This window comes from Bombina bombina, chromosome 1 (genome assembly GCF_027579735.1).
Source record: "Bombina bombina isolate aBomBom1 chromosome 1, aBomBom1.pri, whole genome shotgun sequence".
NCBI lineage: Eukaryota > Metazoa > Chordata > Amphibia > Anura > Bombinatoridae > Bombina > Bombina bombina.
The window spans coordinates 377,212,728-377,239,652 of record NC_069499.1 but is presented as its reverse complement, the minus strand read 5'-3'; the positions used below and the strand labels follow the sequence as shown (position 1 = coordinate 377,239,652).

General features: G+C 38.4%; 1 protein-coding gene across 1 annotated transcript in view; it reads left to right on the top strand.

The window, feature by feature from the left end:
• The window catches only part of LRP1B (LDL receptor related protein 1B), a 2,715,774-nt gene that overhangs the window by 1,010,079 nt on the left and 1,678,770 nt on the right, over window positions 1-26,925 (top strand). The gene's annotated exons all lie outside the window — the stretch shown is intronic.

Sequence of the window (26,925 nt, the reverse complement as noted above, 5' to 3'; positions counted from 1 at the left end):
TTGTAGCTAGCTTAGGGTTTATTTAATAGATAAGTATTTAGTTTTAAATAGGAATTATTTAGTTAATTGTAGTAATTTTATTTAGATTTATTGTAATTATATTTCAGTTAGGGTTAGGGTTAGACTTAGGTTTAGGGGCTAATAACTTTATTATAGTGGTGGCGACGTTGGGAGTGGCAGATTAGGGGTTAATAAATGTAGTTAGGTTGCGGCGACATTGGGGGCAGCATATTAGGGGTTAATAAATATAATGTAGGTGTTGGCGATGTTGGGGGCGGCAGATTAGGGGTTCATAAGTATAATGTAGGTGGCGGCGGTGTCCGGAGCGGCAGATTAGGGGTTAATAATATAATGCAGGTGTCGGCAATGTCGGAGGCGGCAGATTAGGGGTTATAAGTGTAAGATTAGGGGTGTTTAGACTCAGGGTTTATGTTAGGGTGTTAGGTGTAGACATAACTTTTGTTTCCCCATAATAATCAATGGGGCTGCGTTAGGAGCTTTACGCTGCTTTTTTGCAAGTGTTAGTTTTTTTTTCATCCGGCTCTGCCCCATTGATTCCTATGGGGAAATCGTGCATGAGCACGTTTTACCAGCTCACCGCTAACGTAAGCAGCGCTTATATTGAGGTGAGATGTGGAGCTAAATTTTGCTCTTTGCTCACTTTTTTGCAGCTAACGCCGGGTTTGTAAAAACCCGTAATACCAGCGTTATCTGTAAGTGAGCGGTGATCTTAAACTGCTCGTTAGCACCGCACCCCTGTTAATGCAAAACTCGTAATCTAGGTGTAAGATTTTTACATCTGCATAAAATGTTATACTCTCAGACTAAGATTGCTCAGTGTTTAAAATGAGACAGGTTAACTTAAAACTGTTCAGTTTACACTATAGCTGACTTAATTTTGAAATACATACAAACAAGCCTAAACCCTGCATTTAACCAGATCTAATGGTACGAGTACCACAGCTTATGGTTCCACCAAGACCATATAGAGTACAGCATTTTCAAAATCCATAAATACAGCTGACAGATGGGAACATTTGTACACTATATTTGAAGTGGTGCTCTTGGTTGGGGAAAATGGGGAAAACAAACAAACATATGTCAGCCTTTTAAAAGTACTTTTCTTCATCTAGCCATCTACCCAGATCATTAATTTACAATTTTGAATTCAGAGAATTATTTTTGTTTGCATATTTACAAATATGATTCTTTAAAAAGTGATCTCTTAATTTCTGCATTTTTTAATCATGCATTTCACACTCTGTTAATTTAGTGGATGCAATGTGCAGAAATGTTATTAAAATACTTCCTGTGAGTGTTTCTGTGGGTGTCTGTGTTTATATCTTTGTACTTTTGCTTGTGTCTCTATGAGTGCGTATGTATTTTTTTTCTGTGGTTCTCTCTCTGAGGGAGGATGTGTATTTATTTGTGTTTTTTCTATGGGTGTCTCTGTGAGGGTGGGAGTGTATGTATGTTTGTCTGTGTTTTCTGTGGATGTCTCTATGAGGGTGTGTGTTTTCTGTGGGTGTCTCTGTGAGGGTGTGTATGTATGTCTTTCTTTGCTTTATGTGGTTGTCTCTCTGTGTGTGTATGTTTTTGTGTGTTTTCTGTGGGTGTGTGTGTATGTCTTTGTGTGTTTTCTGAGGCTGTCTCTGTCAGTGTTTCCTTGGGCGTATGTGCAAGTTTGAGTTTGTGTGTGTGTGTGTCCATTGTCTGTTCCTTTTTAGGACATTTTGACCTTACTACTGATTATTCACATCTTTCTACAGACTTTGAGACTAATGAGACCTTTCTGGAAGTCACCAAACCAACATTTAACCTTTAAATTATTGTTTAGGCAGTTCTGGGCCCTTCCTTTCAGCCACTTCATTTAGTTGGCATCTTCCTTGACAAAAAGATAATCAGAACTCCATATTTTGTTTTGTAAATCTCCTTTTTTGACAAAACTTGGTCAACCTCATTACTTGTCAGGTCAATGTAAACAAGTGCTGAGTGTCTGTGTCTGAGTTTGTTTGTGTGTTTCTTTACATGTCTATATGTGAATCCTTATGTGTGAGTGTGTGTTTCAGTGTATGAGTGTGTCTGTGTATTTCTATGTTTGTGTGTTACTACCTACTTACTTTACAACATTTCCAAGTTTGACTACACAAGAATAAAGTGCATATATGTTTTAGTTACTTGGTCAAAAATTGCACATTTCAAGAGGGGGGGCTGATCAATGGTTAAGTCAGGGGCCCCAACATTTCTAGTGACGGCCCTCAGCACAGACATAACACAACTGCATGTTCTAATAGCTCTAGTCAAAGTCATTAACAATGTCTTAGCTTCCCCTAGTCTCCCACCTCCCTAAGCTAGGTCAATGCTTTAATTGTACAAGCCTGTGTGACTAAAATCCAACATTTAGTGCTTGAATGGCTGTCTCTAACATTAATCATTAGTAATATTATTGCAGGATTAGATAAGGGACAATGAACACATGAATAGTCAGAGCTGCTGTACAACATTGTAAACAAAACGGCTAATTATCAAAACAATATTGCTCCCCCCTCCTCCCTACAATGATTTTGGTACCAAACTGCACAAACAAGTGAATCAATTGATTTGGTCCAGCAATCATTAGTTCTTTGTCCATGTCATCTAATAATGCATTCAACTGTTTGTGTATTGGAGACTACTCAATGCATCTGCATTAATTTTGATTAATTTGTATACGTCTGAAGCCAAATGCACCTCTCTAGTTCTTATGCTACCATTAGTCTCCCCTAATTAATGTCAAAATATTTGTGCTGTAGCTGCTTTTATAACTTTAAAAATGAACAGTACTTCTCTTGTCAATGATATTCTAATCATCCCTGATGGCCAACCTCACGTGGATCCAACCTTCTTTAATTCTTAAATAATAAATAGATCAGAAATTAGAAATAAACATATAAATGGAAAGAATGTTGAATAGACTAAAAAAGATGATGAGTTTTTTGCATTTAATAATACATCAATTTATATTTTAATGAGAGAAGTTGCTGCACTGTTAAAAGCATTTTATTCACAAATTAAATGGGCAAGACTATGGAAAATGTTCACTCAGTGTTCAATAACATATTAACTTACAAAATCTTGAAAGAATTATTTCAGTGGAGTATAAATGATACCATTAACAATACGGTATGCACTGTTCCAACTCTGCTTAGTTATTAAAATCTTTTTTCATTGATAGATTGGAAGATAAGATAAAATTCAGCTGCAGACCTATCTCTTTGTATCTTTTCTATGGCATCAATCAAAATTATATATAAAGTATTTGACCCACAGAGTCTCATTCTGTTCTTTATCTTTTTTAGCATTTTAATTTCACATTGTTCTCTAAATACACATTATTGAACTTTAAAGGCAACAGTGGATTTTCATGACAGATAATTGCATAATAACAGATCAGTGAACAATAATGTAAAAGGAAGTGGTGTACTTAGTATATGTATTTATAGCTTTACAGAAAATAATTTGCATTTAATTATTTTGTATGCTTTTCTTTAATTAGTATTCTGCTAATATATCTTTAATGGAATATCTGTATTCAATATCAAGATTGGTTTGGTTCTATTTACACCTCTCAGGTAGTTATTCAGGTGAGTTGATCTTCATTTACATAAAGAAAACACACTGTGTACATCATTAAACTTTCTCTTACAGTTGTATCAGGGAGAAAACAAGAAGTTTATGTTGAATGATATGTCCCTTTAAAGGGACAGTATATTATGAAATAGTTTTTCCCTTAATGTGTTCTCAATTACTTTTTTTACCAGCTGCAGAGTATAAAATGTATTAGAATTAGCATTTTAATATTTATTTGTGTATATGAATTAGCTGATTTTGTGTTTTGAAGCCACAACCTAATAAAATGGGTTGAGCTTGAAGGTATAATCAGATCTCATTATTTTATCACATTGTGTGCATATACCTGCTTATTTATCTTATATCTGTCCATAAACCAATTGCCAATACTTGGAGATAACAATGGAAAATTAATATTTTATTACCTTATCTCTTCTATACCACACTGTGAGTGTAATTTCTTCTACTGGCTGTGTTAACACTGCTTGGCCTTGAGGCCAAAAACTTTCAGAATAGGTGGAAATACCAAAGGCTAAATCAACTATTTCAAATGCCAATATAAGGGTAATGGAAATGTTTGTAAACAATTTAATACACCCCAGCAGGTAAAGTGGATAAATGGGAACAAATTAAAGGGGACACATTTTATGAGTAAACTGTCCCTTTAAATTTCCCTTATATCTTTCCTTGTCCTGGGTATGCACAAAGGTAAAAATTTGCCCAGGGGAATCCGGGACCTGACAGTGCCTGTGCACCATTGGTGCCTTAAAGTGCCATGTAACATTTTGAGTTATGTGCATATAATAAAAGGGTCAACTGAGTTAAAACAGTGTGTGACAAAAAGTGTAAAAATAGCTTATAAGTATTTTAATAACATTTCCAAAAATCTGAAACATTACTTACATTTTAGCGTTGCCAGTTGTAGCCTGCTCCACCACCCTTATCAGTGTCCTACTCCAAACCTTTTGGTATTATAAAACAAAGTGTGCATGTGAGGGTAATTACTTTTGCAAGCAAATGGGGTTGAGGAGGGACAGCATAACCCTGCTGTCCTCTACAGCCAGGCACACCATAGATTTAGTCCGGTGTGGCTATGGCTAGGCCCTTTCTAGGCTACACAACTGGGAACTATACATTTCAGAATGCCAAGCAGCAACTTTCCTTCATATCAGAGGGGGAGGGAGGAGCTCCAACCCAGAACTACATATAGGAAGTTAGAGGGGAAGGAAGGGAGCTACTGAAGAAGCAGGATCAGCTAGGGTTGCCACCTATCCAGGTTTCAATCACTATGCTCAGTTGGGAGTGGACCAAGAGCTAGTTATGTGATCTGCTACATTGAGCCTTCCCTGTCAAGCATGGCAAGTCAAGGGCAAGGTTCCTCTCTCCTCTGGCTTTAGAGTGACAGTGACAGAAGGCTGAGAAGCATGGTTAGGTATGCTTCCTTCAAAACCTATGGTCAGTTGCTAGAGAAGGCTGCTCAGAGTCATATGTCCTGCTTCTGCTGTGAGACATGGATCAGAGGTGTTTTTTTATTCCAACAACACCAATGAAAGACTGTGTGGGAAATTAAAGATAACAGATGATGTCCTTTAAACCACTGAGCCCAATGAATCTTGCCATAAATGCCAGCTATAATGCTTAAAAAAAAGAGTCTTACACACACATTTTTTAAAAGTGTCTTTGCGATTTTAATCAGTTGCAGTATTAACTGTTATTACGGCTTCTGGATTATGGGACATTGTACACTGGATTTTTCTTTGCTTAAATGTGTTGTAGATTATCTATTTATATAGCCCATCTGGGAGTGTTTTTGTAACAATGTATAACCAAGCCTCAAAGTTTTAGACGTATACTGATGTCTACAGACTCTAGCTTGCTCCTGTTTGTGTAAAGAATCTTTTTATATGCAGGGGGGGGGTGTGTGTGAAGGGAGTGTCTGCTGTTCCCAGCCCCTTTCACTGGGAGTCCCAGCCTAACCTTATTAACAGTGCTAAACTGGGAGTTTCTAAGTACGTTTTTAAAAGGTTTTATACTGGGGTTTTTTTTACCAGTATTTGTGCATATTCTTCTTTATATAATTGTCTAATACATGCAGTTATATGAAAATTGGTGTATACTGTCCCTTTAAAGTCATCAAAACATTTAATAAATCTGCACAAACATTTATGTTTTTAATTATTGTATATCATACAAAAATAAAAAAACGTTAACACTCAGCAGATTTATGAAATGTCTGGATGGGTTTACAATTAATACAACTGCTGATTAAAGGGACAATAAACACTATGGGCCAGAATACAAGTATAGTGCTAATTAATGATCCCGCTTGAGCGCTAATTGCAATAGAAGTAAGCTTTTGCACTTGTCGGGTTGCACTTGTATTAGGAGTTGAAAGTAAACTGTTTTCGGTTGTACACTAACCCGACAAGCTCAAAAAGCTGAATTTCGATGATCACATGGTATTCCCCCAAAGAAGTCAATGGGAAAAAAAGTAGAGAAACCACCCCACTCGAATATTGCTTAAATATGTTTTTTTATGTTTTTTTCTGATAGATTGAAAACACACACTTGGAATAAGGGGGTAAAAAATAGAGTAAAAAAATATGCTGTGACCATCAGCTACCAGTCGGTCTATATATATGCTGCATATACATTCACTGTAGTAGTTCCAAGCACTCACTGTTTAGTAAAAATGCCTGGTGCACTCTATATTAAGGAACATATAACAACAGTCTCTGGGAATGAATAGGCACTCACAGGTCTTAACTTTTCAAAAATTCTTCAGCTTCCCTTTTCCTTGTATGTAAGTAGTAGTAGTAGACCTAGCGCAGATTGATACACCTACAGCTCCCTTCAGTTGGTCTCCTAGTAGACCTAATAGAAATCGATAGTCAATGTGAATGAAGTGAGCATCTATGGGTGAGGCTGAGGTGAATAAGTGAAATTGAACAATATTTATTATACACAGATAATAAAAACAATATGGGTTAAAAAAGCATGGATTGATGAGTAGCATAAGAATATGTGTGCACATGTACTTAGAATATCATAAATACTTAGAATTGCATAAAAACAGCAGTATGAATCATATAAAGTATGAATCACATAAAAACGACAGAAATAAAGACTTGTATAAATATGTTGAAAATATGTCGAAAATATGTTGAAAATAAATAAATAAATAAATGTGTCCCAATTTTAGTGTCCAATAGGGCTTGTAAAAGAAAAAAGTGTCTGTGTATAAAGTCTTAGAGTCCCTGTGTGTGAGTCCCTACTCAAGTGCACATTTGATGAGAGTATTCACATATCCATCAATGTCGTTAAGAAACACCTTAATAATCTAAAAATGAAAAACCAGTCTGGACCTGATCAAATCCCAGCAATGATGTTGAAGCTCAGTGCGCCGGCAATTGCTAAATCCGTCACAACCCTAATTAAAGAATCCTTGGTGTCTGGATACATACCCAAACTTTGGAAAACTGCAAGAGTAGTGCCTATCTATAAAAGTGGGGAGTTAACCTTGGTTTCTAATTATCGTCCTATATCTTTGCTCCCAGTATTGTCAAAAATCTTAGAAAAATGCATCCATACGCAACTATGTGAGTATTACCAACAATCTAACTATCTGCCCCCTGATCAATCAGGTTTTCACCTGAATCACACCACTACAACTGCCCTCCTAAAAGTTTGCAACAACATACAAACTGGCATGGAACAAGGAGACCTAACTGGAGCTATTTTCCTTGATTTTGCAAAGGCCTTTGACACAGTAGACCACGGCATACTACTGCTCAAACTAAAAAACTCAGGTATTGGTGATCGTCCGCTAACCTGGTTTCGATCATATGTATCGGATCGATCACAATATGTCTCTTTCTGACAGCAACTCCCTCTCCCAGTCACGTGTGGTGTTCCCCAAGGTTCTTTTCTCAGCCCCCTACTATTCACATTATTTAAAAATGATCTGCCTAATGTCTGCAAATCCTGAACTGTACACATGTTCGCAGACGACACGGAAATCTATGCAAACAATTCCGATCTAACGAAGCTTGAAGCAGTGCTCCAAGACCAATCCACAGAGGTAGAAAAGTGGCTCTCAAAAAACAAACTCTTCCTTAACAGTGACAAAACTGTCACAATGATCTTTAAAACGGGACCTAAATTACACAAATTACAAAATTCCCATCTACGCATCAAAACAAAATCCAATTGCACGCTGACCGCAGTCCACTCTTTCAAATACTTGGGTATGTTGTTAGACCCCAATCTATCTTTTGGCCTCCACATAGAAAAACTTGCATCTAAAGTTTATCCAAAACTAGATGCCCTGTACAGAAACAAATCCTACCTCAGCCCTACAGTAAAGGAAAAGATTGTACAGCAAATGCTGATGCCTATCATGGATTACAGGGATGTAGTTTATGCACCTGCACCACAAACTCACCTTAATAAACTTAATACATTGTATAACTCGTTCTTCCGCTTTGTGCTACAATGTAACTACAGGACCCACCATTGTGACATGCTAAAAGAACTAAACTGGCTGTCGCTTGAATCCAGACGCTCCCTCCATCTTTCCTGCCTTGTGTTTAAGAGCCTTTCTGGGAAGCTCCCACCCTACCTGAGCAGAATGCTCTCCCTGGCTATTCCCACCTCCTATAACCTCCGATCCAATACCAGCAAATTATTTAGCTTGCCTCAATACAAAAAGAAAGCAGCTCGATCCTCCTTTTCCTACAGAGCACCACAATTATGGAATGACCTCCCACACACTTTCAAACCTTCCCCAAGCCTAATATCCTTTAAGAAATCCCTCTCTACATATCTCAAAACAGAATGCACCTGCCATGGTTGATTAAATATTTCCTACCTGTTATATGTTAAATTTTTCATATATATTGTTTAATTTTGTTATTGTATTTTATTGTACCCTATTGTATCAATGTAATGTTTTGTGGACCCAGGACATACTTGAAAACGAGAGAAATCTCAATGTATCCTTCCTGGTAAAATATTTTATAAATAAATATCCAAATGTGATAAAAAAAATGATGAAAAATCGTGAAAAATCTGAAAGAAAAGTAAAAAATGGGGATAAAATGTAAAAAAAATGACAAAGTTGCAAATATATATATATATATATATATATATATATATATAAATAAAGACAAAGTGCACTCCTAACTTCCACAACCAGGCCTTGGGTGCAGCAAAAGTAATATCATATACAAGTAGAAGGAAGCGCACTCCAAAGGACTTGTTAAATATATTCAACCTTTATTTTGTGAACGTTTTCAAGCTTATACAGCTCGTCCTCAGACAGGCAAAGTATGAACAGTTACACTTACCACCACCGTGACTAAATACCCATCATACCGCAACTTCACGCTCTACACGTTGGACACACCCCCAAAGGGGAGCGGTCGGCCGTGTCAGTGCGGGGGAAGCAATATACACCCCCGTGACATATAAATCATTGTACTAAAAACAAGTGAGCTGTAAGTGACAGACACAATGCAGGATTGATCAACTAGTAATACAATTATAGACCGGCAAACAAAGTGCCGTGATTGCGTCACCATGGTGACAGTGTAGCAAACACATCCATTGGTCAATATACATAAGCCAATCAGAGCGGGCACTAGCATACAGAGCTGTCAGAACACAAACAAAGAAAATGATAATAAACAGCAGAACAAAAGTAATATATGTGATCGTCAGGTTGAGAGGGATCAGAACGATTGTGACGGGTACACAGCAACCCGATAGCACAATTAAAGTATAATGGTTCTGAGCTCGCAAAAAAACAACGGTCACCATAGTAACCTCAAAACAAAGGCGGAAATAGGTGATAGTATCCAACCTACTATGCTGTTTTCTCCCTTATTGGTTGGATACTATCACCTATTTCCGCTCCTCGCCGGATGGATGAAGATAGAAGATGCCGTCTGGATAAAAATGTCTGCCCGTCTGGAGGACCACTTCTGCCGGCTTGGATGAAGACTTCTCCCAGCTTCGTTGAGGACTTCTTGTCACTTCGCTGAGGACTTCTCCTGGCTTCGTTGAGGTTGGATGTCTGGTCTTCAAAACTGTAAGTGGATCTTCGGGGTTAGTGTTAGGTTTTTTTAAGGGTTTATTGGGTGGGTTTTATTTTTAGATTAGGGCTTTTGGGCAATTGAAAAAGAGCTAAATGCCCTTTTATGGGCAATGCCCATACAAATGCCATTTTCAGGGCAATGGGGAGCTTAGTTTTTTTTTAGTTAGGATTTTATTTGGGGGGTTGGTTGTGTGGGTGGTGGGTTTTACTGTTGGGCGGTTGATTGTATTTTTACAGGTAAAAGAGCTGATTTCTTGGGGGCAATGCCCCGCAAAAGGCCCTTTTAAGAGCTATTGGTAGTTTAGTTTAGGAAAGGGTTTTTTGGGGGGCTTTTTTATTTTGATAGGGCTATTAGATTAGGTGTAATTAGTTTAAATATCTGATCATTTCTTTTTTTATTTTGTGTAATTTAGTGTTTGTTTTTGTTTTTTTAATTTAGGTAATTGTATTTAATTTAGATAATTTTATTTAATTGTAGTGTAAGGTTAGGTGTTAGTGTAACTCAGATTAGGTTTTATTTTACAGGTACATTTGTATTTATTTTAGCTAGGTAGTTGGTAAATAGTTAATAACTATTTACTAACTATTCTACCTAGTTAAAATAAATACAAACTTGACTGTAAAATAAAAATAAACCCTAAGCTAGCTACAATGTAACTATTAGTTATATATTAGCTATCTTAGGCCTAGATTTAGAGTTCGGCGGTAGCCGTCAAAACCAGCGTTAGAGGCTCCTAACGCTGGTTTTGGCCGCCCGCTGGTATTTGGAGTCAGTGATTAAAGGGTCTAACGCTCACTTTTCAGCCGCGACTTTTCCATACCGCAGATCCCCCTACGCCATTTGCGTAGCCTATCTTTTCAATGGGATCTTCCTAATGCCGGTATTTAGAGTCGTTTCTGCAGTGAGCGTTAGAGCTCTAACGACAAGATTCCAGCCGCCTGAAAATAGCAGGAGTTAAGAGCTTTCTGGCTAACGCCGGTTTATAAAGCTCTTAACTACTGTGCTCTAAAGTACACTAACACCCATAAACTACCTATGTACCCCTAAACCGAGGTCCCCCCACATCGCCGCCACTCGATTAAACTTTTTAACCCCTAATCTGCCGACCGCCACCTACGTTATACTTATGTACCCCTAATCTGCTGCCCCTAACACCGCCGACCCCTGTATTATATCTATTAACCCCTAACTTGCCCCCCACAACGTCGCCGCAAGCTACTTAAAATAATTAACCCCTAATCTTCCGACCGCAAATCGCCGCCACCTACGTTATCCCTATGTACCCCTAATCTGCTACCCCTAACATCGCCGACCCCTATGTTATATTTATTAACCCCTAATCTGCCCCCCTCAATGTCGCCGACACCTACCTACACTTATTAACCCCTAATCTGCCGAGCGGACCTGAGCGCTACTATAATAAAGTTATTAACCCCTAATCCGCCTCACTAACCCTATCATAAATAGTATTAACCCCTAATCTGCCCTCCCTAACATCGCCGACACCTACCTTCAATTATTAACCCCTAATCTGCCGACCGGAGCTCACCGCTATTCTAATAAATGTATTAACCCCTAAAGCTAAGTCTAACCCTAACACTAACACCCCCCTAAGTTAAATATAATTTTTATCTAACGAAATAAATTAACTCTTATTAAATAAATGATTCCTATTTAAAGCTAAATACTTACCTGTAAAATACATCCTAATATAGCTACAATATAAATTATAATTATATTATAGCTATTTTAGGATTAATATTTATTTTACAGGCAACTTTGTAATTATTTTAACCAGGTACAATAGCTATTAAATAGTTAAGAACTATTTAATAGTTACCTAGTTAAAATAATAACAAATTTACCTGTAAAATAAATCCTAACCTAAGATATAATTAAACCTAACACTACCCTATCAATAAAATAATTAAATAAACTACCTACAATTACCTACAATTAACCTAACACTACACTATCAATAAATTAATTAAACACAATTGCTACAAATAAATACAATTAAATAAACTATCTAAAGTACAAAAAATAAAAAAGAACTAAGTTACAGAAAATAATAAAATATTTACAAACATAAGAAAAATATTACAACAATTTTAAACTAATTACACCTACTCTAAGCCCCCTAATAAAATAACAAAGCCCCCCAAAATAAAAAATGCCCTACCCTATTCTAAAATACAAATATTACAAGCTCTTTTACCTTACCAGCCCTGAACAGGGCCCTTTGCGGGGCATGCCCCAAGAATTTCAGCTCTTTTGCCTGTAAAAAAAAACATACAATACCCCCCCCCCAACATTACAACCCACCACCCACATACCCCTAATCTAACCCAAACCCCCCTTAAATAAACCTAACACTAATCCCCTGAAGATCTTCCTACCTTGTCTTCACCATACCAGGTTCACCGATCCGTCCTGGCTCCAAGATCTTCATCCAACCCAAGCGGGGGTTGGCGATCCATAATCCGGTGCTCCAAAGTCTTCCTCCTATCCGGCAAGAAGAGGACATCCGGACCGGCAAACATCTTCTCCAAGCGGCATCTTCTATCTTCTTCCATCCGATGACGACCGGCTCCATCTTGAAGACCTCCAGCGCGGATCCATCCTCTTCTTCCGACGACTAGACGACGAATGACGGTTCCTTTAAGGGACGTCATCCAAGATGGCGTCCCTCGAATTCCGATTGGCTGATAGGATTCTATCAGCCAATCGGAATTAAGGTAGGAATTTTCTGATTGGCTGATGGAATCAGCCAATCAGAATATAGTTCAATCCGATTGGCTGATCCAATCAGCCAATCAGATTGAGCTCGCATTCTATTGGCTGATCGGAACAGCCAATCGGATTGAACTATATTCTGATTGGCTGATTCCATCAGCCAATCAGAAAATTCCTACCTTAATTCCGATTGGCTGATAGAATCCTATCAGCCAATCGGAATTCGAGGGACGCCATCTTGGATGACGTCCCTTAAAGGAACCGTCATTCGTCGTCTAGTCGTCGGAAGAAGAGGATGGATCCGCGCTGGAGGTCTTCAAGATGGAGCCGGTCGTCATCGGATGGAAGAAGATAGAAGATGCCGCTTGGAGAAGATGTTTGCCGGTCCGGATGTCCTCTTCTTGCCGGATAGGAGGAAGACTTTGGAGCACCGGATTATGGATCGCCAACCCCCGCTTGGGTTGGATGAAGATCTTGGAGCCAGGACGGATCGGTGAACCTGGTATGGTGAAGACAAGGTAGGAAGATCTTCAGGGGATTAGTGTTAGGTTTATTTAAGGGGGGTTTGGGTTAGATTAGGGGTATGTGGGTGGTGGGTTGTAATGTTGGGGGGGGGTATTGTATGTTTTTTTTTACAGGCAAAAGAGCTGAAATTCTTGGGGCATGCCCCGCAAAGGGCCCTGTTCAGGGCTGGTAAGGTAAAAGAGCTTGTAATATTTGTATTTTAGAATAGGGTAGGGCATTTTTTATTTTGGGGGGCTTTGTTATTTTATTAGGGGGCTTAGAGTAGGTGTAATTAGTTTAAAATTGTTGTAATATTTTTCTTATGTTTGTAAATATTTTATTATTTTCTGTAACTTAGTTCTTTTTTATTTTTTGTACTTTAGATAGTTTATTTAATTGTATTTATTTGTAGCAATTGTGTTTAATTAATTTATTGATAGTGTAGTGTTAGGTTAATTGTAGGTAATTGTAGGTAGTTTATTTAATTATTTTATTGATAGGGTAGTGTTAGGTTTAATTATATCTTAGGTTAGGATTTATTTTACAGGTAAATTTGTTATTATTTTAACTAGGTAACTATTAAATAGTTCTTAACTATTTAATAGCTATTGTACCTGGTTAAAATAATTACAAAGTTGCCTGTAAAATAAATATTAATCCTAAAATAGCTATAATATAATTATAATTTATATTGTAGCTATATTAGGATGTATTTTACAGGTAAGTATTTAGCTTTAAATAGGAATCATTTATTTAATAAGAGTTAATTTATTTCGTTAGATAAAAATTATATTTAACTTAGGGGGGTGTTAGTGTTAGGGTTAGACTTAGCTTTAGGGGTTAATACATTTATTAGAATAGCGGTGAGCTCCGGTCGGCAGATTAGGGGTTAATAATTGAAGGTAGGTGTCGGCGATGTTAGGGAGGGCAGATTAGGGGTTAATAAGTGTAAGGTTAGGGGTGTTTAGACTCGGGGTACATGTTAGAGTGTTAGGTGCAGACGTAGGAAGTGTTTCCCCATAGGAAACAATGGGGCTGCGTTAAGAGCTGAACGCTGCTTTTTTGCAGGTGTTAGGTTTTTTTTCAGCTCAAACTGCCCCATTGTTTCCTATGGGAGAATCGTGCACGAGCACGTTTTTGATGCCGGCCGCGTCCGTAAGCAACTCTGGTATCGAGAGTTGCATTTGCGGTAAATATGCTCTACGCTCCTTTTTTGGAGCCTAACGCAGCATTTGTTTGAACTCTCGATACCAGAGTTAAATTTATGGTGCGGCCAGAAAAAAACCCGCGGAGCGTTAACAGCCCTTTTACCGCCGAACTCCAAATCTAGGCCTTAGGGTTTATTTTACAGTTAAGTATTTAGTTTTAAATAGGAATTATTTGGGGGGGAACTTCCGGGCAGCGGCCATGTCTGGTCGCACAACTGTATGCTGCTCCAGCTTTCCAATTGTTATTATATGATCACTACCTTTAACTGACTCATCTCCGAGCTACACAACTAGATCATGAACCCACTAGAGAACCAGCATCTGATGAGGTCAATCTTACAGAAATAGCTGTTGGTGTCAGTGCCCAGAGCAACTTGTGAGGCTGAGGCCTCTATTATACCCCCCGGTGAGGCGTCTTTTGCCTCGTCGTTACGCAGCACTCAATGTTTGCTGATTACATTTAAAGTCTGATACACCGCAAGACCTTTTTATACCTCATATTGTACAATTATGCCAGCAATTAATACTAATTGCAAATGCTCGCTATGGAGGCCGCTAAAGCTATTCTTGAAGACCAACGGAGCCTACTGGAGGAATACCTAATTACATTTAATATAACACTGCATAGCGAACTCAAAGATGACAGCGATCGTGCTGCAGAACAACCTACCGCAATAGAGCCAACTAATTCCCACGAGAGGGGTGGGGGGCGCTTTGGGGCCCGGGTGCCCACCACTCACCTACATTAGACCCTTGGCAGCCCATGGTGTTGGTTTGGAGGACTCAGAGGCATGGTATGTCGGAGCGGCAGACGGAAATGTGGAAACTGACACAGGACTTTATGTGGCCTTAACAGGTGCAGGAAACTTTGCATCTGCGGGCCGCTTTCTCTTCATGGTGTCAAACAATGTCACATCATTTAGATCTGCAGACACCTCCACCGGAGCCTTTCTTGAGAATATTAGTGACTCATCACTACAACCACTAACCTCATTGGGATTTGATCCTCCACAGCCTGGATATCACTTTGCAGTAGCTCCATTTTTGGTCCCGATGCAGACTGCCAACGTGACGGTGAGGAGGCGGTTTAGTGAAAACACTCTGTGAGGCCCTGGACTGCTGCAATTTCATTAAGTATTACATCTTTAAGGAGAAGACTGGAGTGGGGTAAACATTGCTCCATACATGAACTCTTATCGAACACCCAGTTTGCTTTGGTGTTGTGGACATAGTGATATCAACAATTGTTACCTTGAGTTTTGTTGATTTATGTTATTCCCATAGCCAGTTTGATATTTTAATATGTTAGATATACTGCTTTCTGGAGTTCCTTTTGTATGTTGGATTTTTTTGATTAATATACTCTCTTAGCCTAGGTTACACCTTCAGTGCTGCCATTGTTATTATGTTAACATAGTTAAATGTATATACTGCCAGAATATTTAATGTTTTTAGGAGTTATGACCACTAAGCCCAACTAATGATAGACAATCATATATCCCTTTATTGAGCTGAGATCACGTTAATGTTTCATGAAAGTTGTTATTAGGTTTCTGCCAGCAGCCGGGGCGGAGATCTTAGCTAATACCTCAATAGCCAGTTCTAGGATCTCATGATCCAGTACCACTTCAGACCCTTATTAGCTTACAGGTTTCATAGTTTTAAGTATAAATTCAGGGAGGTTAAATCTGTCAAGCTTGGTTGTATCCGAATGCCAGTAATGATATCTGCATATACTATTGACATTGACTACCTACTGCTGACTCCTTATGCTTTGAGTACACCTATTGTATGGCTTCATGTTCATGCCCTAGCTAATAAGAGAGATATTTACCTGCCTTGTAAAATACCTAGACCGCTTTCATATTCGTGTCCCCACCCCTATCAGTGAGGCTAAACCAGACTCTGGCCTGGATTATTTTAAGAACATTCTAACGTACCCTTTTATGTTCCATACATTGAGAGGAAGCTAACATTGTGTGAAACGTACATACTGGCTTCTCCCTAGCAGTAAGGAGCAAAATGCATAAAAGCCTCCAATAACATATTCATCTCCAGTTTAGGCATTCATAAGTGAGGGTGTTCATCCTATTGTTGTGTAATCCACTCATACTTTCATATTATTTTTTATCCTATATACACTCAAACAGAAAACCTGGAAATATTGACATATTGGGGTTAACTGTAGTAGATGCCTGTAAATACTTACATGCTGGAATAGTTTTCTATTGAGCTACTCCCTTACACCCTAAGCTTAACATAAGACTTATCTAACTGTCCCTTCAACATAGTCTGTTCAAGAAAATATATCCTCATAGTTGCCTCTATGAATGATAGCCTTAGGCTGGAGAACTTTAGAGTTAATTTGTTTTTTTTGTTATTCCCTTCCTGCTGATAAGGGCTGCCTCCATGCCCTTAACCAGTAATGCTTAAATATGCATAGGTGGATCAATTTCTACAAGTGTGTCCTGTAAGGATTGTAGCCTTAAAAAAGCGTAGATTTGGTCTTTAACCCTTTAATAACTTTTTAATAATAGTAATAATAACTTTGTTCTGTAATATATTTGAGCTTCTAATAGTATACTGATTTCAGGTTTGGGCCTCTGTAAGTGAGTATGTTAAACTTACTTTTGTTCAATCCACTTATTCCTTCCTAGCGTATAGAGGTCTCGGAGATCCAAGAGTGTTCTCCTACATATACAAATGCATATACGCACTTTCCCTTTTTATTTCAAGTGCCTTCTTCGCAGTTATTAAACCCTAGCTGGGGCCCAACAGTGACCCTTCGTGTACATTAGAAGGCTAAGCTACAGCTTAGGTGAGACTTTATTAAACTTATAAAAAAAAAGGGGGTTCTCATTTGGAGATCCAAAAGTGGTCTCTCTTACTAGAATTAGCCCCCTAACTATGGTTATGAGTTAATAATTGAGGTCCAAGAGTGGCCTCTTCTGTCATCTAGGGAGCACACAGAATATTAGGCATTATACTCCCATATCATGCTTTTTATTTTTATTTTTTGTAACGCACTATGATTCTATATTGAATTGTACTATATGATATCTGTATTCCATTATTATTGCGCTTTGTTTTTTCTAATATATTTCATGTATGCCTTATTCAGAACCTCAATAAAAAAAAAAAAAAAAAAAAAAGGAATTATTTAGGTAATGATAGGAAATTTTATTTAGATTTATTTTAATTATATTTAAGTTAGGGGGTGTTAGGGTTAGACTTAGGTTTAGGGGTTAATAAATTTAGTATAGTGGCGGCGACTTTGGGGGCAGCAGATTAGGGGTTAATAAATGTAGGTAGGTGGCGGCGATGTTAGAGGCGGTAGATTAGGGGTTAATATTTAACTAGTGTTTGCGAGGCGGTAGTGCGGCGGTTTAGGGGTTAATATGTTTATTCTAGTGGCGATGTCTGGAGCGGCAGATTAGGGGTTAATATTTTTATTTTAGTGTTTGCGATGCGGGAGGTCCTCGGTTTAGGGGTTAATAGGTAGTTTATTGGTGGTAGTGTACTTTTTAACACTTTAGTTATGAGTTTTATGCTACAGCTTTGTAAAGTAAAGCTCATAACTGCTGACTTTAGATTGCGTTACGAATCTTGTGGAATAGGCTGTACCGCTCACTTTTTGGCCTCCCAGAAAAAGCTTGTAATATTGGCGCTATGGAAGTCCCATTGAAAAAAACACTTTACGCAAATTGCGTTAGTTAATTTGCGGTATGGCCAAAAAAGTGTGCATTATGAGCATTATTGCTGCTTTATTACTCATACCGCAAAACTAATCTAACCTTCTGTTATCTGAAGGTGCATTATGGAAATATTAAATATAACAGACCTAAAGCATGAAACCCATAGCACATTACGCATTTTTTACATTCCTGTTTGTCACATAGATTATTTTTTTTAAATATATAAAATATATATTTCTATATATATATATATATATATATATATATATATATATATATATATATATATATATCTGATAATGTTAATGTAAAATATATTCTATAACTTTATATCTATAGGAATATATATATATATATATATATATATATGTATATATATATATATATATATATATATATATATATATATATATATATATATATATATATATTTATTTATATATATATTGAGTTAGGCCATAAGGTAAAAAAGCAAAGCCACTACTATAATAAAAAAGATTAAATGTAAACATATATGCATCATACATTAAACTGTAAAAAAAACATAATGGAAGGATAGCTATGTTTAAACAAAACGTGTAAAAATAAATGGTCTGAAATGCTCTCATTCATGCTATTGTGCACTATGGGCTAAATTACAAGCTGCACCCAAAAACAATTTTGCGAGGGTTTTCACGATTGTTTGCGCTCTATAAGGGCTCAAAGATAAGATCTCAGATGTAAGAAAAAAAAGATGGCTAAGGCCTTTAACATTGTGATACATATATATACATATATACATATATATATGATATTTGAAGACCAGGATCCAGTGTTGGCACATGGCCCTATGTGATCATCAAAAATGAGCATGCACCATGTGATTATATAAACATCTTTACTGTGTAATACAAAAAAACATAATGTTTCGACCCCACACGGAGGCCTTAATCACATGGAAATACCTCACATGTTGTGAGGTATGTCCATGTGACCAAGGCCTCCGTGTGTGGTCGAATGGTTATGTTTTTTTGTATTACACAGTAAAGGTGTTTATATAATCTCATGGTGCGTGCATGTTTTTGATGATCACATAGGACCAACACCCGGATCCTGGTCTTCAAATATCCTATTTTTGAACATTTAATAGAGCTGCACACAGAGTGGATGATGGTGCTGGTGAGTGCTGATCTTTTTCTGTACAAATAAATATATATATATATATATATATATATATATATATATATATATATATATATATATATATATAAATATATGTATATATATATTTATATACAGGGAGTGCAGAATTATTAGGCAAATGAGTATTTTGACCACATCATCCTCTTTATGCATGTTGTCTTACTCCAAGCTCTATAGGCTCGAAAGCCTACTACCAATTAAGCATATTAGGTGATGTGCATCTCTGTAATGAGAAGGGGTGTGGTCTAATGACATCAACACCCTATATCAGGTGTGCATAATTATTAGGCAACTTCCTTTCCTTTGGCAAAATGGGTCAAAAGAAGGACTTGACAGGCTCAGAAAAGTCAAAAATAGTGAGATATCTTGCAGAGGGATGCAGCACTCTTAAAATTGCAAAGCTTCTGAAGCGTGATCATCGAACAATCAAGCGTTTCATTCAAAATAGTCAACAGGGTCGCAAGAAGCGTGTGGAAAAACCAAGGCGCAAAATAACTGCCCATGAACTGAGAAAAGTCAAGCGTGCAGCTGCCAAGATGCCACTTGCCACCAGTTTGGCCATATTTCAGAGCTGCAACATCACTGGAGTGCCCAAAAGCACAAGGTGTGCAATACTCAGAGACATGGCCAAGGTAAGAAAGGCTGAAAGACGACCACCACTGAACAAGACACACAAGCTGAAATGTCAAGACTGGGCCAAGAAATATCTCAAGACTGATTTTTCTAAGGTTTTATGGCCTGATGAAATGAGAGTGAGTCTTGATGGGCCAGATGGATGGGCCCGTGGCTGGATTGGTAAAGGGCAGAGAGCTCCAGTCCGACTCAGACGCCAGCAAGGTGGAGGTGGAGTACTGGTTTGGGCTGGTATCATCAAAGATGAGCTTGTGGGGCCTTTTCGGGTTGAGGATGGAGTCAAGCTCAACTCCCAGTCCTACTGCCAGTTTCTGGAAGACACCTTCTTCAAGCAGTGGTACAGGAAGAAGTCTGCATCCTTCAAGAAAAACATGATTTTCATGCAGGACAATGCTCCATCACACGCATCCAAGTACTCCACAGCGTGGCTGGCAAGAAAGGGTATAAAAGAAGAAAATCTAATGACATGGCCTCCTTGTTCACCTGATCTGAACCCCATTGAGAACCTGTGGTCCATCATCAAATGTAAGATTTACAAGGAGGGAAAACAGTACACCTCTCTGAACAGTGTCTGGGAGGCTGTGGTTGCTGCTGCATGCAATGTTGATGGTGAACAGATCAAAACACTGACAGAATCCATGGATGGCAGGCTTTTGAGTGTCCTTGCAAAGAATGGTGGCTATATTGGTCACTGATTTGTTTTTGTTTTGTTTTTGAATGTCAGAAATGTATATTTGTGAATGTTGAGATGTTATATTGGTTTCACTGGTAAAAATAAATAATTGAAATGGGTATATATTTGTTTTTTGTTAAGTTGCCTAATAATTATGCACAGTAATAGTCACCTGCACACACAGATATCCCCCTAAAATAGCTATAACTAAAAACAAACTAAAAACTACTTCCAAAACTATTCATCTTTGATATTAATGAGTTTTTTGGGTTCATTGAGAACATGGTTGTTGTTCAATAATAAAATTAATCCTCAAAAATACAACTTGCCTAATAATTCTGCACTCCCTGTATATACATATGTATTTATAAGTGTAAATATATATTTACACACATATATCCTATACTATAAAAGGCTAAGTGTGTTTGTCCAAAGTTGTCATGCGCAGTAGAGGACAAACACACCTGGCCTTACACAAACTAACCTGATCTGCTGTCTGGAGGGAGTGGGCTGGACAAAGTGGATGGGGCCGGGCGTGGTGGGGCATGGAGCGGGAATGGTGGGGGGCATGACCTGGTGGAGCGGGCATGGTGGGGGCATGGTCTGTAGAGGGAGTGCACAAAAGAGGCAGGAGACAGAGCAAAAGAGAGAAGAGAGAGAGAGAGAGCAAAAGAGCGGTGAGAGAGAGCTCAAAAGAGAGGGGGAGAAAGAGCATTAAAGAGAGGGGGGAGAAAAAGCACAAAAGAGAGGGGGGAGAAAGAGCACAAAAGAAAGGGGGGAGAAAATGCACAAAAGAGAGGGGGGGAGAAAGAGCACAAAAGAGAGGGGGCAGAAAAAGCACAAAAGAGAGGGGGCAGAAAGAGCACAAAAGAGAGGGGGGAGAAAAAGCACAAAAGTGAGGGGGCAGAAAGAGCACAAAAGACATGGGGTAAGAAAGAGCACAAAAGAGAGGGGGAGAGAGCACAAAAGAGAGAGGGGAGAAAGAGCACAAAAGAGAAGGGGGAGAAAGAGCACAACAGAGAGGGGGCAGAAAGAGCACAACAGAGAGGGGGCAGAAAGAGCACAAAAGAGAGGGGACAGAAAGAGCACAAAAGAGAGGGGGCAGAATGAGCACAAAAGAGAGGGGGCAGAGAGAGCACAAAAGAAAGGGGGGAGAGAAAGCACAAAAGAGAGGGGGGAGAGAGAGCACAAAAGAGAGGGGGGAGAGAGAGCACAAAAGAAAAGGGGAGGAGAGAGCACAAAAGAAAAGGGGAGGAGAGAGCACAAAAGAAAAGGAGGAGAGAGAGCACAAAATGAGAGGGGGAGAGAGAGCACAAAAGAGAGGGGGGAGAGAGAGAGAGCACAAAAGAGAGGGGGGGAGAGAGATCACAAAAGAAAGGGGGGAGAGAGAGCACAAAAGAAAGTGAGGAGAGAGCACAAAACGAGAGGGGGGAGAGAGAGAGCACAAAAGTGAGGGGGGAGAGAGAGCACAAAAGAGAGGGGGGAGAGAGAGAGCACAAAAGAGAGTGGGGAGGGAGCACAAAAGAGAGGGGGAGAGAGAGCACAAAAGAGGGGGAGAGAGAGCACAAAAGAGAGGGGGGAGAGATAGAGCACTAAAGAGACGGGGAGAGAGAGCACAAAAGAGAGGGGGGAGAGACAGAGAGCACAAAAGAGAGGGGGTAGAGAGTGAGAGCACTAAAGAGAGGAGGGAGAGAGCACAAAAGAGAGGGGGACAGAGAGAGAGAGCACAAAAAAGAGGTGGACAGAGAGAGAGAGAGAGCATAAAAGAGAGGGAGACAGAGAGAGAGCAAGGGGTGGGACCACTGTACTGCAAAAAATGTCCCGTGTACACGGGCTTTAGGACTAGTACACATATAAACACATATGCATATATGTATACATATATATATATAAAGTGTATTCAAACCTTTTGCCGTTATGTCGATGTATATACATATTTCTGCAATATTCATATTTACTGAAATTCTTAACTATATATTTACTGTAAATATTTAATATTACAAAGTTCTGTACATAGCAGATTATGTTTTAAGTATTTCTAAATAGATATTTATTTTTATATACAGGGAGTGCAGAATTATTAGGCAAGTTGTATTTTTGAGGATTAATTTTATTATTGAACAACAACCATGTTCTCAATGAACCCAAAAAACTCATTAATATCAAAGCTGAATATTTTTGAAAGTAGTTTTAGTTTGTTTTTAGTTTTAGCTATTTTAGGGGGATATCTGTGTGTGCAGGTGACTATTACTGTGCATAATTATTAGGCAACTTAACGAAAAACAAATATATACCCATTTCAATTATTTATTTTTACCAGTGAAACCAATATAACATCTCAACATTCACAAATATACATTTCTGACATTCAAAAACAAAACAAAAACAAATCAGTGACCAATATAGCCACCTTTCTTTGCAAGGACACTCAAAAGCCTGCCATCCATGGATTCTGTCAGTGTTTTGATCTGTTCACCATCAACATTGCGTGCAGCAGCAACCACAGCCTCCCAGACACTGTTCAGAGAGGTGTACTGTTTTCCCTCCTTGTAAATCTCACATTTGATGATGGACCACAGGTTCTCAATGGGGTTCAGATCAGGTGAACAAGGAGGCCATGTCATTAGATTTTCTTCTTTTATACCCTTTCTTGCCAGCCACGCTGTGGAGTACTTGGAAGCGTGTGATGGAGCATTGTCCTGCATGAAAATCATGTTTTTCTTGAAGGATGCAGACTTCTTCCTGTACCACTGCTTGAAGAAGGTGTCTTCCAGAAACTGGCAGTAGGACTGGGAGTTGAGCTTGACTCCATCCTCAACCCGAAAAGGCCCCACAAGCTCATCTTTGATGATACCAGCCCAAACCAGTACTCCACCTCCACCTTGCTGGCGTCTGAGTCGGACTGGAGCTCTCTGCCCTTTACCAATCCAGCCACGGGCCCATCCATCTGGCCCATCAAGACTCACTCTCATTTCATCAGTCCATAAAACCTTAGAAAAATCAGTCTTGAGATATTTCTTGGCCCAGTCTTGACGTTTCAGCTTGTGTGTCTTGTTCAGTGGTGGTCGTCTTTCAGCCTTTCTTACCTTGGCCATGTCTCTGAGTATCGCACACCTTGTGCTTTTGGGCACTCCAGTGATGTTGCAGCTCTGAAATATGGCCAAACTGGTGGCAAGTGGCATCTTGGCAGCTGCACGCTTGACTTTTCTCAGTTCATGGGCAGTTATTTTGCGCCTTGGTTTTTCCACACGCTTCTTGCGACCCTGTTGACTATTTTGAATGAAACGCTTGATTGTTCGATGATCACGCTTCAGAAGCTTTGCAATTTTAAGAGTGCTGCATCCCTCTGCAAGATATCTCACTATTTTTTACTTTTCTGAGCCTGTCAAGTCCTTCTTTTGACCCATTTTGCCAAAGGAAAGGAAGTTGCCTAATAATTATGCACACCTGATATAGGGTGTTGATGACATTAGACCACACCCCTTCTCATTACAGAGATGCACATCACCTAATATGCTTAATTGGTTAATTGGTAGTAGGCTTTCGAGCCTATACAGCTTGGAGTAAGACAACATGCATAAAGAGGATGATGTGGTCAAAATGCTCATTTGCCTAATAATTCTGCACTCCCTGTATATATATATATATATATATATATATATATATATAAACTTTCATGAAGAGAAGAGGCACTCACAGGACTTAATTAATACAAAATGTATTAATAGCTCATCAATTCAGTCAGTCAATGTTTCGGTCCTCGCAGGGACCTTTATCAAGACTGTTTCTCAGTAAGAGGGTGAATAATGTACTTATTCACCCTCTTACTGAGAAACAGTCTTTATAAAGGTCCCTGCGAGGACCGAAACGTTGACTGACTGAATTGATGAACTATTAATAAATTTTGTATTAAGTCCTGCGAGTGCCTCTTCTCTTCATGAAAGTTTCTACCTATCTACCATAGAGTGCATCCAGGCAAAACAACCTACAGTGAGTGCTTGGATCTCAAAACTAGAATATATATATATATATATATATATATAGAGAGAGAGAGAGAGAGAGAGAGAGAGAGAGAGAGAGAGAGAGAGAGAGAGAGAGAGAGAGAGAGAGAGAGAGAGAGAGAGAGTTTTCACTATAGCAAAAATGCAAAATACTGTGCCACTTGTAATCTAGCCCTAAATGTTTCCTTTTACTTGAGAACAGACTGCCCTTATTAATTTGGAGTGGTATTAATGTCTGTTTTTATTTAAATAAAATAAAAAGTAACTTACCTCAGCTATTATAAAAAATAAGTTTAGTCTATTTTTTGTGTGTATATAAAACTGATGTTAGAATGCCTATAACAAAAGACAAACTAATGGGGCCGAATTATCATTGTGCGAGCGGACATGATCCGATATTGCGGATCATGTCCGCTGTACATCGATAAATGCTGACAGCATATGCTCTCAGCATTTATCATTGCACCAGCAATTCTTGTGAGCTGCTGGTGCAATGCCGCCCCCTGCAGATTCACTAGCAGGGGTTGTCAATCAACCCGATCGCATTCGGACAGGTTCGGGAGCAGCGGTCTTTAGACCACTGCTTCATAACTTGTGTTTCCGGCGAGCCAGGGGGCGTCAAGCTCCATATGCAGCTTGATAAATATGCCCCATTGTGTGCATAATCTCTAAAGGTCATAAGGTGTTTCCATTTCATTTATCAAAACTGGTAGAAAACGGATCACATCATTTGTCAGAAAGAGACATGAAAGTGTCCATTTGATTAATATGTAAGTTTGTAACACCTAGGAAGATCTTTTAGCAAAGTAAAACAAGACACACACAAGACACTCAATTTCTGCTACTGGTGTCTCATATATTATTAAAAACCAGATGCAGAAAATGTATTATTTATTAAAAAAAGCCAAAAAATAACCTATGCCATCTGCATATCTCTGACTTCATTCTTTTACAGATTCTTCACAAATATGATCCTTCATGTTTTGACTTCCACAAAGGGAAACTGTAAAAGTTTTATTTTGTGAATGAATAATGAGCTTGTGGTTAGACTTGGCAAGAGCCCCTTAACCCATTGACTGTCATTGTCAGCATCATGCTCATGTTTGGCAGCAAAGGGGTTAAATAAATACCATCAGGCAACTCTAGTTAAAACAATGAATGGAGTATTTCAAAGGGATATGAAACTAGACAGTTTTTTTTTTTATTCAGACTGAGCAAACATTTTTTTTTTAAAAAAGTTTCCAATTTACTTTAATATTATCAAATTTGCTTCATTCCTAAGATATTCTTTGTTAAAGTGATACCTAGGTAGGCATCTGGAGCACTAAATGGCAGGAAATAGTGCTGCCATCTAGTGCTCTTGCAAAACGGCTGCCATATAGTGCTCTAGAAATGGGCCGGCTCCTAAGCATACGTCCCAAGAGAACGAAGAACAATTGATAATGAGAGTAAAATGCATCTGCATCATGAAAGAATATTGGGTTTTATAGCACTTTAAAAGGATAGTTGTTTACCTACATGAAGTTTATTGCACCCTCCAAACAATAATGCTAAAAATAAGGCATTCAATCCTAAGGAAGGATATCATGGGTTGCAGCTTTAATGCACGTTATAATGTCATGGAATGATCTGTCAATACAAGTGCAGTGCTTAAATATTAACTGCCATAGAAGGCTGCATCAGCTTGTTTCTCACGGGGTGTAATTCTCTCATGTTCCTAAACCAGGTAGCATTGTGAGTGTGAATCATTTACAGCAATTGTGCTGCAGTAATCACTCACTTAAAGGGTCAGTCTAGTCAAATTTAAACTTTCATGATTCAGATAGGGCATGCAATTGTAAATCCGATTTACTTTTTCCATCAAATTTGCTTTATTCTTTTGGTATTCTTTGTTGAAAGCTAAACCTAGGTAGGTGAATATGCAAATTTCCAAGCCCTTGAAGGCTGCCTCTTATCTCAGTGCATTTTAACAGTTTTTCAGAGCTAGACAATGCTAGTTCATGTGTGCCATATAGATAATATTGTGCTTATTCCTGTAGAGTTATTTATGTGTTAGCACTGATTGGCTAAATGCAAGTCTGTCAAAAGAACGGAAATGAGGGGGCAGTCTGCAAAGGCTTAGATACAAGGTAATCACAGAGGTAAAAAGTGTATTTATATAACCGTGTTGGTTATGCAAAACTGAGGAATGGCTAATATAATAATATAATTCATGTGCAATCCATACATCTTGCATTTATGTGCTCAAATTAGTTATTGTGTTGTCTTTTGATAAGTTAGGGCTAGATAGTGGAGCAGTAGTTTGCGCTCATTTTTGAGTGTTAACACCGTTAGAAGTAGTTTTTTTTTGCACTCTAAGATTAACGCTTGTATTCCGCGTAAATTTTGTGCTCTTACATTTGCAATATCACGATAACAAATAGACTTTGAGAAGTTGTAAACGCAAAGTCACAAACACAAAATAGCACAATGTTTTATAAAGGCACAAGAAAAATAAATCCAACAACAATAAAATAAATATTATTCTCCTAAACACTGCATTATTAACCCCTAAACCACCTGCCATCTTATTTTATACCTAAATGC